This window comes from Somniosus microcephalus, unplaced genomic scaffold (assembly GCF_052327205.1).
Source record: "Somniosus microcephalus isolate GS21.2 unplaced genomic scaffold, FLI_Smic_1.0 unresolved_chr1, whole genome shotgun sequence".
In the NCBI taxonomy this organism is placed as follows: domain Eukaryota; kingdom Metazoa; phylum Chordata; class Chondrichthyes; order Squaliformes; family Somniosidae; genus Somniosus; species Somniosus microcephalus.
Genome location: NW_028225179.1, coordinates 20,144,783 through 20,156,910, shown reverse-complemented (window position 1 = coordinate 20,156,910; position 12,128 = coordinate 20,144,783). Strand labels below are relative to the sequence as shown.

The window sequence follows — 12,128 nt, the reverse complement described above, 5'->3', positions numbered from 1 at the left end:
CTCTGCCATTTTAAACAGACACAGAATGATCCGGGACTGTAAGCACTCCCGGTTTAAACAGACCCAGAGTGATTAACAACTGACCACTAGCCATTCCATTAAAGACAGGCCTAATTTTCAATGCTTAAGAAAGCGATGGCAACATAAATCGGACTGTTTCTATAATAGGCGGCCGATTACAATGCCCGCTCTTCTGTTGGACGACAAATTGAAGGTTTACTCCATTATAATTTTTCCATTTCTCTCCAGCCAAATGAGTTGAATGTAGGTGTCAGCCGTGGCTCAGCTGCAGCCAAGTCAAGCAGCACTCCAGAGATTTGAGCACATAATCCAGGCTGACACTCCAGTGCAGTACTGAGGTAGTGCTGCACTGTTGGTGCCCCCGTCTTGCTGGTAAGACGTTAAACCGGGCCCTCCGATCCCATGAGAGTATGCCGAAAAGAACGATGATTTCTCGCCCATTATTTAGCTCTCATCCAAAGACACTAAAAGAGAAAATCTCTTCATTAATGTTGATCAATATTTTTGAAATTACATTGCCTCCTGAAGGAGAAATTTATGTTTCTGCTCCCTAAACATTTGCCTCTGGTCCCGCTACTCTTTCATTCGGTGACAATCTCAGCAGAGGAAAGGAGCAGTTCGACAATCTCCGAATCACGATCACTGTTCCACATTGATTCAAGAAGTTGAAGAATTGCAGTGGTCTCTTTTAATTTTAACAAGATATGAGTAATGCATGGGGCACAGACCAGGAGCACCAGGGCGATTCTGACGAAATTGCATTTGAAAGTATATTTTAGGCAAGTTTCAGTTAAAAGCTCGGAAAGGGTACCAGTATCAAACGTAATAACGACGAGGATGGGATCCGCATTCTCGATGAACAGTCCATCGCCTCAACCTCTCGGCCACCTCGTCTCAACCATGCACTGCTCTCAGCCATTCAATTTCCTGATTTTTGCATCGAAGCAGAAATACCCTGAAAGAAAGTCCACTTCACCGCTTATCCTGCCCATGCACACAGATCTACAATGTTGAAAATGTACAATCAGCTTAATGTAAGCAAAAGGCCTTCCGCTGCTTCAGTTGAGGGACTGTCAAAATGGTTGGTTTGAAGCCAGATTCAGAACAGAAAAAGTGTCGCCCAGTTAATTGAACGAACGCGGCAGGACTCGAACCTGCAATCCTCTGATAACTGAAAAACCTCGCAACCGAAGTCAGACGCCTTATCCATTAGGCCACGCGGCCACTGATGCGGCTGTACCTCTTTTTATGGGGAGAATTGTGAGCAGATTCAATTAAAATGCTCGCAAAAAGAAGCGGATTGAGGAAAAGATAAACATATTTTAACTGAATGAACAGGACCTCTGCGAGCTGGGTTTGCACCAGCTCAGGGAATCGCAATGCAATTTGAAACATAACATCGGCGGCTCGTTGGTCTAGGGGTATGATTCTCGCTTAAGAAATTGCTTTGGCTTAAAATGCGAGCGGTCCCGGGTTCAAATCCCAGACGAGCCCAGTCACATTTAGTTAAACTCAACACCTCAGTCATGAAAGCTGAAATCGCTCTACTTTAAAAAAAACGGAATGATCCGGGACTGTGAGCTCTGCCATTTTAAACAGACACAGAATGATCCGGGACTGTAAGCACTCCCGGTTTAAACAGACCCAGAGTGATTAACAACTGACCACGAGCCATTCCATTAAAGACAGGCCTGATTTTCAATGCTTAAGAAAGCGATGGCAACATAAATCGGTCTGTTTCTATAATAGGCGGCCGATTACAATGCCCGCTCTTCTGTTGGACGACAAATTGAAGGTTTACTCCATTATAATTTTTCCATTTATCTCCGTCATTTCTCTCCAGCCAAATGACCTGAGTGTAGGTGTCAGCCGTGGCTCAGCTGCAGCCAAGTCAAGCAGCACTCCAGAGATTTGAGCACATAATCCAGGCTGACACTCCAGTGCAGTACTGAGGTAGTGCTGCACTGTTGGTGCCCCCGTCTTGCTGGTAAGACGTTAAACCGGGCCCTCCGATCCCATGAGAGTATGCCGAAAAGAACGAGGATTTCTCGCCCATTATTTAGCTCTCATCCAAAGACACTAAAACAGAAAATCTCTTCATTAAGGTTGATCAATATTTTTGAAATTACATTGCCTCCTGAAGGAGAAATTTATGTTTCTGCTCCCTAAACATTTGCCTCTGGTCCCGCTACTCTTTCATTCGGTGACAATCTCAGCAGAAGAAAGGAGGAGTTCGACAATCTCCGAATCACGATCGCTGCTCCAAATTCATTCAAGATGTTGAAGAATTGCAGTGGTCTCTTTTCATTTTAACAAGATATGAGTAATGCATGGGGCACAGACCAGGAGCACCAGGGCGATTCTGACGAAATTGCATTTGAAAGTTTATTTTAGGCAAGTTTCAGTTAAAAGCTCGGAAAGGGTACCAGTATCAAACGTAATAACGACGAGGATGGGATCCGCATTCTCGATGAACAGTCCATCGCCTCAATCTCTCGGCCACCTCGTCTCAACCATGCACTGCTCTCAGCCATTCCATTTCCTGGTTTTTGCATCTAAGCAGAAATACCCTGAAAGAAAGTCCACTACACCGCTTATCCTGCCCATGCACACAGATCTACAATGTTGAAAATGTACAATCAGCTTAATGTAAGCAAAAGGCCTTCCGCTGCTTCAGTTGAGGGACTGTCAAAAATGGTTGGTTTGAAGCCAGATTCAGAACAGAAAAAGTGTCGCCCAGTTAATTGAACGACCGCGGCAGGACTCGAACCTGCAATCGTCTGATAACTGAAAAACCTCGCAACCGAAGTCAGACGCCTTATCCATTAGGCCACGCGGCCACTGATGCGGCTGTACCACTTTTTATGGGGAGAATTGTGAGCAGATTCAATTAAAATGCTCGCAAGAAGAAGCGGATTGAGGAAAGGATAACCATATTTTAACTGAATGAACAGGACTTCTGCGAGCTGGGTTTGCACCAGCGCAGGGAATCGCAATGCAATTACAACATAACATCGGCGGCTCGTTGGTCTAGGGGTATGATTCTTGCTTAGGGAATTTCTGTGGTTTAAAATGCGAGAGGTCCCGGGTTCAAATCCCGGACGAGCCCAGTCACATTTAGTTAAACTCAGCACCTCAGTCATGAAAGCTGAAATCGCTCTTCTTTAAAAAAAACGGAATGATCCGGGACTTTGAGCGCTGCCATTTTAAACAGACACAGAATGATCCGGGACTGTGAGCACTCCCGGTTTAAACAGACCCAGAGTGATTAACAACTGGCCACGAGCCATTCCATTAAAGACAGGCCGTATTCTCAATGCTTAAGAAAGCGATGGCAACATAAATCGGACTGTTTCTATAATAGGCGGCCGATTACAATGCCCGCTCTTCTGTTGGACGACAAATTGAAGGTTTACTCCATTATAATTTTTCCATTTCTCTCCAGCCAAATGAGCTGAATGTAGGTGTCAGCCGTGGCTCAGCTGCAGCCAAGTCAAGCAGCACTCCAGAGATTTGAGCACATAATCCAGGCTGACACTCCAGTGCAGTACTGAGGTAGTGCTGCACTGTTGGTGCCCCCGTCTTGCTGGTAAGACGTTAAACCGGGCCCTCCGATCCCATGAGAGTATGCCGAAAAGAACGAGGATTTCTCGTCCATTATTTAGCTCTCATCCAAAGACACTAAAACAGAAAATCTCTTCATTAATGTTGATCAATATTTTTGATATTACATTGCCTCCTGAAGGAGAAATTTATGTTTCTGCTCCCTAAACATTTGCCTCTGGTCCCGCTACTCTTTCATTCGGTGACAATCTCAGCAGAGGAAAGGAGCATTTCGACAATCTCCGAATCACGATCACTGTTCCACATTGATTCAAGATGTTGAAGAATTGCAGTGGTCTCTTTTAATTTTAACAAGATATGAGTAATGCATGGGGCACAGACCAGAAGCACCAGGGCGATTCTGACGAAATTGCATTTGAAAGTTTATTTTAGGCAAGTTTCAGTTAAAAGCTCGGAAAGGGTACCAGTATCAAACGTAATAACGACGAGGATGGGATCCGCATTCTCGGTGAACAGTCCAACGCCTCAACCTCTCGGCCACCTCGTCTCAACCATGCACTGCTCTCAGCCATTCCATTTCCTGGTTTTTGCATCTAAGCAGAAATACCCTGAAAGAAAGTCCACTTCACCGCTTATCCTGCCCATGCACACAGATCTACAATGTTGAAAATGTACAATCAGCTTAATGTAAGCAAAAGGCCTTCCGCTGCTTCAGTTGAGGGACTGTCAAAAATGGTTGGTTTGAAGCCAGATTCAGAACAGAAAAAGTGTCGCCCAGTTAATTGAACGACCGCGGCAAGACTCGAACCTTCAATCCTCTGATAACTGAAAAACCTCGCAACCGAAGTCAGACGCCTTATCCATTAGGCCACGCGGCCACTGATGCGGCTGTACCTCTTTTTATGGGGAGAATTGTGAGCAGATTCAATTAAAATGCTCGCAAAAAGAAGCGGATTGAGGAAAAGATAAACATATTTTAACTGAATGAACAGGACCTCTGCGAGCTGGGTTTGCACCAGCTCAGGGAATCGCAATGCAATTTGAAACATAACATCGGCGGCTCGTTGGTCTAGGGGTATGATTCTCGCTTAGGGAATTTCTTTGGCTTAAAATGCGAGCGGTCCCGGGTTCAAATCCCAGACGAGCCCAGTCACATTTAGTTAAACTCAACACCTCAGTCATGAAAGCTGAAATCGCTCTACTTTAAAAAAAACGGAATGATCCGGGACTGTGAGCTCTGCCATTTTAAACAGACACAGAATGATCCGGGACTGTAAGCACTCCCGGTTTAAACAGACCCAGAGTGATGAACAACTGACCACGAGCCATTCCATTAAAGACAGGCCTGATTTTCAATGCTTAAGAAAGCGATGGCAACATAAATCGGACTGTTTCTATAATAGGCGGCCGATTACAATGCCCGCTCTTCTGTTGGACGACAAATTGAATGTTTACTCCATTATAATTTTTCCATTTATCTGCGTCATTTCTCTCCTGCCAAATGACCTGAGTGTAAGTGTCAGCCGTGGCTCAGCTGCAGCCAAGTCAAGCAGCACTCCAGAGATTTGAGCACATAATCCAGGCTGACACTCCAGTGCATTACTGAGGTAGTGCTGCAATGTTGGTGCCCCCGTCTTGCTGGTAAGACGTTAAACCGGGCCCTCCGATCCCATGAGAGTATGCCGAAAAGAACGAGGATTTCTCGCCCATTATTTAGCTCTCATCCAAAGACACTAAAACAGAAAATCTCTTCATTAAGGTTGATCAATATTTTTGAAATTACATTGCCTCCTGAAGGAGAAATTTATGTTTCTGCTCCCTAAACATTTGCCTCTGGTCCCGCTACTCTTTCATTCGGTGACAATCTCAGCAGAAGAAAGGAGGAGTTCGACAATCTCCGAATCACGATCACTGCTCCACATTCATTCAAGGTGTTGAAGAATTGCAGTGGTCTCTTTTAATTTTAACAAGATATGAGTAATGCATGGGGCACAGACCAGGAGCACCAGGGCGATTCTGACGAAATTGCATTTGAAAGTTTATTTTAGGCAAGTTTCAGTTAAAAGCTCGGAAAGGGTACCAGTATCAAACGTAATAAGGACGAGGATGGGATCCGCATTCTCGATGAACAGTCCATCGCCTCAACCTCTCGGCCACCTCGTCTCAACCATGCACTGCTCTCAGCCATTCCATTTCCTGGTTTTTGCATCTAAGCAGAAATACCCTGAAAGAAAGTCCACTTCACCGCTTATCCTGCCCATGCACACAGATCTACAATGTTGAAAATGTACAATCAGCTTAATGTAAGCAAAAGGCCTTCCGCTGCTTCAGTTGAGGGACTGTCAAAAATGGTTGGTTTGAAGCCAGATTCAGAACAGAAAAAGTGTCGCCCAGTTAATTGAACGACCGCGGCAGGACTCGAACCTGCAATCGTCTGATAACTGAAAAACCTCGCAACCGAAGTCAGACGCCTTATCCATTAGGCCACGCGGCCACTGATGCGGCTGTACCTCTTTTTATGGGGAGAATTGTGAGCAGATTCAATTAAAATGCTCGCAAAAAGAAGCGGATTGAGGAAAGATAAACATATTTTATCTGAATGAACAGGACTTCTGCGAGCTGGGTTTGCACCAGCGCAGGGAATCGCAATGCAACTTGAAACATAACATCGGCGGCTCGTTGGTCTAGGGGTATGATTCTTGCTCAGGGAATTTCTTGTTGCTTAAAATGCGAGAGGTCTCGGGTTCAAATCCCGGACGAGCCCAGTCACATTTAGTTAAACTCAACACCTCAGTCATGAAAGCTGAAATCGCTCTCCTTTAAAAAAAATTAAATTATCCGGGACTGTGAGCTCTGCCATTTTAAACAGACACAGAATGATCCGGGACTGTAAGCACTCCCGGTTTAAACAGATCCAGAGTGATTAACAACTGACCACGAGCCATTCCATTAAAGACAGGCCTGATTTTCAATGCTTAAGAAAGCGATGGCAACATAAATCGGACTGTTTCTATAATAGGCGGCCGATTACAATGCCCGCTCTTCTGTTGGACGACAAATTGAATGTTTACTCCATTATAATTTTTCCATTTATCTGCGTCATTTCTCTCCAGCCAAATGACCTGAGTGTAAGTGTCAGCCGTGGCTCAGCTGCAGCCAAGTCAAGCAGCACTCCAGAGATTTGAGCACATAATCCAGGCTGCCACTCCAGTGCATTACTGAGGTAGTGCTGCACTGTTGGTGCCCCCGTCTTGCTGGTAAGACGTTAAACCGGGCCCTCCGATCCCATGAGAGTATGCCGAAAAGAACGAGGATTTCTCGCCCATTATTTAGCTCTCATCCAAAGACACTAAAACAGAAAATCTCTTCATTAAGGTTGATCAATATTTTTGAAATTACATTGCCTCCTGAAGGAGAAATTTATGTTTCTGCTCCCTAAACATTTGCCTCTGGTCCCGCTACTCTTTCATTCGGTGACAATCTCAGCAGAAGAAAGGAGGAGTTCGACAATTTCCGAATCACGATCACTGCTCCACATTCATTCAAGATGTTGAAGAATTGCAGTGGTTCTTTTAATTTTAACAAGATATGAGTAATGCATGGGGCACAGACCAGGAGCACCAGGGCGATTCTGACGAAATTGCATTTGAAAGTTTATTTTAGGCAAGTTTCAGTTAAAAGCTCGGAAAGGGTACCAGTATCAAACGTAATAACGACGAGGATGGGATCCGCATTCTCGATGAACAGTCCATCGCCTCAACCTCTCGGCCACCTCGTCTCAACCATGCACTGCTCTCAGCCATTCCATTTCCTGGTTTTTGCATCTAAGCAGAAATACCCTGAAAGAAAGTCACTTCACCGCTTATCCTGCCCATGCACACAGATCTACAATGTTGAAAATGTACAATCAGCTTAATGTAAGCAAAAGGCCTTCCGCTGCTTCAGTTGAGGGACTGTCAAAAATGGTTGGTTTGAAGCCAGAATCAGAACAGAAAAAGTGTCGCCCAGTTAATTGAACGACCGCGGCAGGACTCGAACCTGCAATCGTCTGATAACTGCAAAACCTCGCAACCGAAGTCAGACGCCTTATCCATTAGGCCACGCGGCCACTGATGCGGCTATACCTCTTTTTATGGGGAGAATTGTGAGCAGATTCAATTAAAATGCTCGCAAAAAGAAGCGGATTGAGGAAAAGATAAACATATTTTAACTGAATGAACAGGACTTCTGCGAGCTGGGTTTGCACCAGCGCAGGGAATCGCAATGCAACTTGAAGCATAACATCGGCGGCTCGTTGGTCTAGGGGTATGATTCTCGCTTAGGGAATTTTCTGTGGCTTAAATATGCGAGAGGTCCCAGATTCAAATCCTGGACGACCCCAGTCACATTTAGTTAAACTCAACACCTCAGTCATGAAAGCTGAAATCGCTCTACTTTAAAAAAAACGGAATGATCCGAGACTGTGAGCTCTGCCATTTTAAACAGACACAGAATGATCCGGGACTGTAAGCACTCCCGGTTTAAACAGACCCAGAGTGATTAACAACTGACCACGAGCCATTCCATTAAAGACAGGCCTGATTTTCAATGCTTAAGAAAGCGATGGCAACATAAATCGGACTGTTTCTATAATAGGCGGCCGATTACAATGCCCGCTCTTCTGTTGGACGACAAATTGAAGGTTTATTCCATTTTAATTTTTCCATTTATCTCCGTCATTTCTCTCCAGCCAAATGACCTGAGTGTAGGTGTCAGCCGTGGCTCAGCTGCAGCCAAGTCAAGCAGCACTCCAGAGATTTGAGCACATAATCCAGGCTGACACTCCAGTGCAGTACTGAGGTAGTGCTGCACTGTTGGTGCCCCCGTCTTGCTGGTAAGACGTTAAACCGGGCCCTCCGATCCCATGAGAGTATGCCGAAAAGAACGAGGATTTCTCGCCCATTATTTAGCTCTCATCCAAAGACACTAAAACAGAAAATCTCTTCATTAAGGTTGATCAATATTTTTGAAATTACATTGCCTCCTGAAGGAGAAATTTATGTTTCTGCTCCCTAAACATTTGCCTCTGGTCCCGCTACTCTTTCATTCGGTGACAATCTCAGCAGAAGAAAGGAGGAGTTCGACAATCTCCGAATCACGATCACTGCTCCACATTCATTCAAGGTGTTGAAGAATTGCAGTGGTCTCTTTTAATTTTAACAAGATATGAGTAATGCATGGGGCACAGACCAGGAGCACCAGGGCGATTCTGACGAAATTGCATTTGAAAGTTTATTTTAGGCAAGTTTCAGTTAAAAGCTCGGAAAGGGTACCAGTATCAAACGTAATAAGGACGAGGATGGGATCCGCATTCTCGATGAACAGTCCATCGCCTCAACCTCTCGGCCACCTCGTCTCAACCATGCACTGCTCTCAGCCATTCCATTTCCTGGTTTTTGCATCTAAGCAGAAATACCCTGAAAGAAAGTCCACTTCACCGCTTATCCTGCCCATGCACACAGATCTACAATGTTGAAAATGTACAATCAGCTTAATGTAAGCAAAAGGCCTTCCGCTGCTTCAGTTGAGGGACTGTCAAAAATGGTTGGTTTGAAGCCAGATTCAGAACAGAAAAAGTGTCGCCCAGTTAATTGAACGACCGCGGCAGGACTCGAACCTGCAATCGTCTGATAACTGAAAAACCTCGCAATCGAAGTCAGACGCCTTATCCATTAGGCCACGCGGCCACTGATGCGGCTGTACCTCTTTTTATGGGGAGAATTGTGAGCAGATTCAATTAAAATGCTCGCAAAAAGAAGCGGATTGAGGAAAGATAAACATATTTTATCTGAATGAACAGGACATCTGCGAGCTGGGTTTGCACCAGCGCAGGGAATCGCAATGCAACTTGAAACATAACATCGGCGGCTCGTTGGTCTAGGGGTATGATTCTCGCTCAGGGAATTTCTTGTTGCTTAAAATGCGAGAGGTCCCGGGTTCAAATCCCGGACGAGCCCAGTCACATTTAGTTAAACTCAACACCTCAGTCATGAAAGCTGAAATCGCTCTCCTTTAAAAAAAACTAAATTATCCGGGACTGTGAGCTCTGCCATTTTAAACAGACACAGAATGATCCGGGACTGTAAGCACTCCCGGTTTAAACAGACCCAGAGTGATTAACAACTGACCACGAGCCATTCCATTAAAGACAGGCCTGATTTTCAATGCTTAAGAAAGCGATGGCAACATAAATCGGACTGTTTCTGTAATAGGCGGCCGATTACAATGCCCGCTCTTCTGTTGGACGACAAATTGAATGTTTACTCCATTATTATTTTTCCATTTATCTGCGTCATTTCTCTCCAGCCAAATGACCTGAGTGTAAGTGTCAGCCGTGGCTCAGCTGCAGCCAAGTCAAGCAGCACTCCAGAGATTTGAGCACATAATCCAGGCTGACACTCCAGTGCATTACTGAGGTAGTGCTGCACTGTTGGTGCCCCCGTCTTGCTGGTAAGACGTTAAACCGGGCCCTCCGATCCCATGAGAGTATGCCGAAAAGAACGAGGATTTCTCGCCCATTATTTAGCTCTCATCCAAAGACACTAAAACAGAAAATCTCTTCATTAAGGTTGATCAATATTTTTGAAATTACATTGCCTCCTGAAGGAGAAATTTATGTTTCTGCTCCCTAAACATTTGCCTCTGGTCCAGCTACACTTTCATTCGGTGACAATCTCAGCAGAAGAAAGGAGGAGTTCGACAATTTCCGAATCACGATCACTGCTCCACATTCATTCAAGATGTTGAAGAATTGCAGTGGTTCTTTTAATTTTAACAAGATATGAGTAATGCATGGGGCACAGACCAGGAGCACCAGGGCGATTCTGACGAAATTGCATTTGAAAGTTTATTTTAGGCAAGTTTCAGTTAAAAGCTCGGAAAGGGTACCATTATCAAACGTAATAACGACGAGGATGGGATCCGCATTCTCGATGAACAGTCCATCGCCTCAACCTCTCGGCCACCTCGTCTCAACCATGCACTGCTCTCAGCCATTCCATTTCCTGGTTTTTGCATCGAAGCAGAAATACCCTGAAAGAAAGTCCACTTCACCGCTTATCCTGCCCATGCACACAGATCTACAATGTTGAAAATGTACAATCAGCTTAATGTAAGCAAAAGGCCTTCCGCTGCTTCAGTTGAGGGACTGTCAAAAATGGTTGGTTTGAAGCCAGAATCAGAACAGAAAAAGTGTCGCCCAGTTAATTGAACGACCGCGGCAGGACTCGAACCTGCAATCGTCTGATAACTGAAAAACCTCGCAACCGAAGTCAGACGCCTTATCCATTAGGCCACGCGGCCACTGATGCGGCTGTACCTCTTTTTATGGGGAGAATTGTGAGCAGATTCAATTAAAATGCTCGCAAAAGGAAGCGGATTGAGGAAAAGATAAACATATTTTAACTGAATGAACAGGACTTCTGCGAGCTGGGTTTGCACCAGCGCAGGGAATCGCAATGCAACTTGAAGCATAACATCGGCGGCTCGTTGGTCTAGGGGTATGATTCTCGCTTAGGGAATTTTCTGTGGGTTAAATATGCGAGAGGTCCCAGATTCAAATCCCGGACGACCCCAGTCACATTTAGTTAAAGTCAACACCTCAGTCATGAAAGCTGAAATCGCTCTACTTTAAAAAAAACGGAATGATCCGGGACTGTGAGCACTGCCATTTTAAACAGACACAGAATGATCCGGGACTGTAAGCACTCCCGGTTTAAACAGACCCAGAGTGATTAACAACTGACCACGAGCCATTCCATTAAAGACAGGCCTGATTTTCAATGCTTAAGAAAGCGATGGCAACATAAATCGGACTGTTTCTATAATAGGCGGCCGATTACAATGCCCGCTCTTCTGTTGGACGACAAATTGAAGGTTTATTCCATTATAATTTTTCCATTTATCTCCGTCATTTCTCTCCAGCCAAATGACCTGAGTGTAGGTGTCAGCCGTGGCTCAGCTGCAGCCAAGTCAAGCAGCACTCCAGAGATTTGAGCACATAATCCAGGCTGACACTCCAGTGCAGTACTGAGGTAGTGCTGCACTTTTGGTGCCCCCGTCTTGCTGGTAAGACGTTAAACCGGGCCCTCCGATCCCATGAGAGTATGCCGAAAAGAACGAGGATTTCTCGCCCATTATTTAGCTCTCATCCAAAGACACTAAAACAGAAAATCTCTTCATTAAGGTTGATCAATATTTTTGAAATTACATTGCCTCCTGAAGGAGAAATTTATGTTTCTGCTCCCTAAACATTTGCCTCTGGTCCCGCTACTCTTTCATTCGGTGACAATCTCAGCAGAAGAAAGGAGGAGTTCGACAATCTCCGAATCACGATCACTGCTCCACATTCATTCAAGATGTTGAAGAATTGCAGTGGTCTCTTTTAATTTTAACAAGATATGAGTAATGCATGGGGCACAGACCAGAAGCACCAGGGCGATTCTGACGAAATTGCATTTGAAAGTTTATTTTAGGCATGTTTCAGTTAAAAGCTCGGAAAGTGT

The 12,128-nt window shown here is 44.9% G+C and overlaps 7 non-coding genes across 7 annotated transcripts; 2 read left to right on the top strand and 5 right to left on the bottom strand.

The window, feature by feature from the left end:
* Window positions 1-2,770: 2,770 nt before the first annotated feature.
* On the bottom strand, window positions 2,771-2,861 carry trnar-ucg (transfer RNA arginine (anticodon UCG)). Its single transcript is given in 2 exon segments — window positions 2,771-2,806; window positions 2,825-2,861. It is a non-coding gene; the product is annotated as a tRNA-Arg (tRNA).
* A 179-nt stretch (window positions 2,862-3,040) lies between these two features.
* trnap-agg (transfer RNA proline (anticodon AGG)) lies at window positions 3,041-3,130 on the top strand. The gene is given in 2 exon segments: window positions 3,041-3,076; window positions 3,095-3,130. It is a non-coding gene; the product is annotated as a tRNA-Pro (tRNA).
* A 2,858-nt stretch (window positions 3,131-5,988) lies between these two features.
* On the bottom strand, window positions 5,989-6,079 carry trnar-ucg (transfer RNA arginine (anticodon UCG)). Its single transcript is given in 2 exon segments — window positions 5,989-6,024; window positions 6,043-6,079. It is a non-coding gene; the product is annotated as a tRNA-Arg (tRNA).
* A 1,523-nt stretch (window positions 6,080-7,602) lies between these two features.
* On the bottom strand, window positions 7,603-7,693 carry trnar-ucg (transfer RNA arginine (anticodon UCG)). Its single transcript is given in 2 exon segments — window positions 7,603-7,638; window positions 7,657-7,693. It is a non-coding gene; the product is annotated as a tRNA-Arg (tRNA).
* Window positions 7,694-9,220: 1,527 nt separating this feature from the next.
* trnar-ucg (transfer RNA arginine (anticodon UCG)) lies at window positions 9,221-9,311 on the bottom strand. Its single transcript is given in 2 exon segments — window positions 9,221-9,256; window positions 9,275-9,311. It is a non-coding gene; the product is annotated as a tRNA-Arg (tRNA).
* Window positions 9,312-9,490: 179 nt separating this feature from the next.
* On the top strand, window positions 9,491-9,581 carry trnap-agg (transfer RNA proline (anticodon AGG)). The gene is given in 2 exon segments: window positions 9,491-9,526; window positions 9,546-9,581. It is a non-coding gene; the product is annotated as a tRNA-Pro (tRNA).
* A 1,254-nt stretch (window positions 9,582-10,835) lies between these two features.
* trnar-ucg (transfer RNA arginine (anticodon UCG)) lies at window positions 10,836-10,926 on the bottom strand. Its single transcript is given in 2 exon segments — window positions 10,836-10,871; window positions 10,890-10,926. It is a non-coding gene; the product is annotated as a tRNA-Arg (tRNA).
* Between the last annotated feature and the right edge of the window lie 1,202 nt (window positions 10,927-12,128).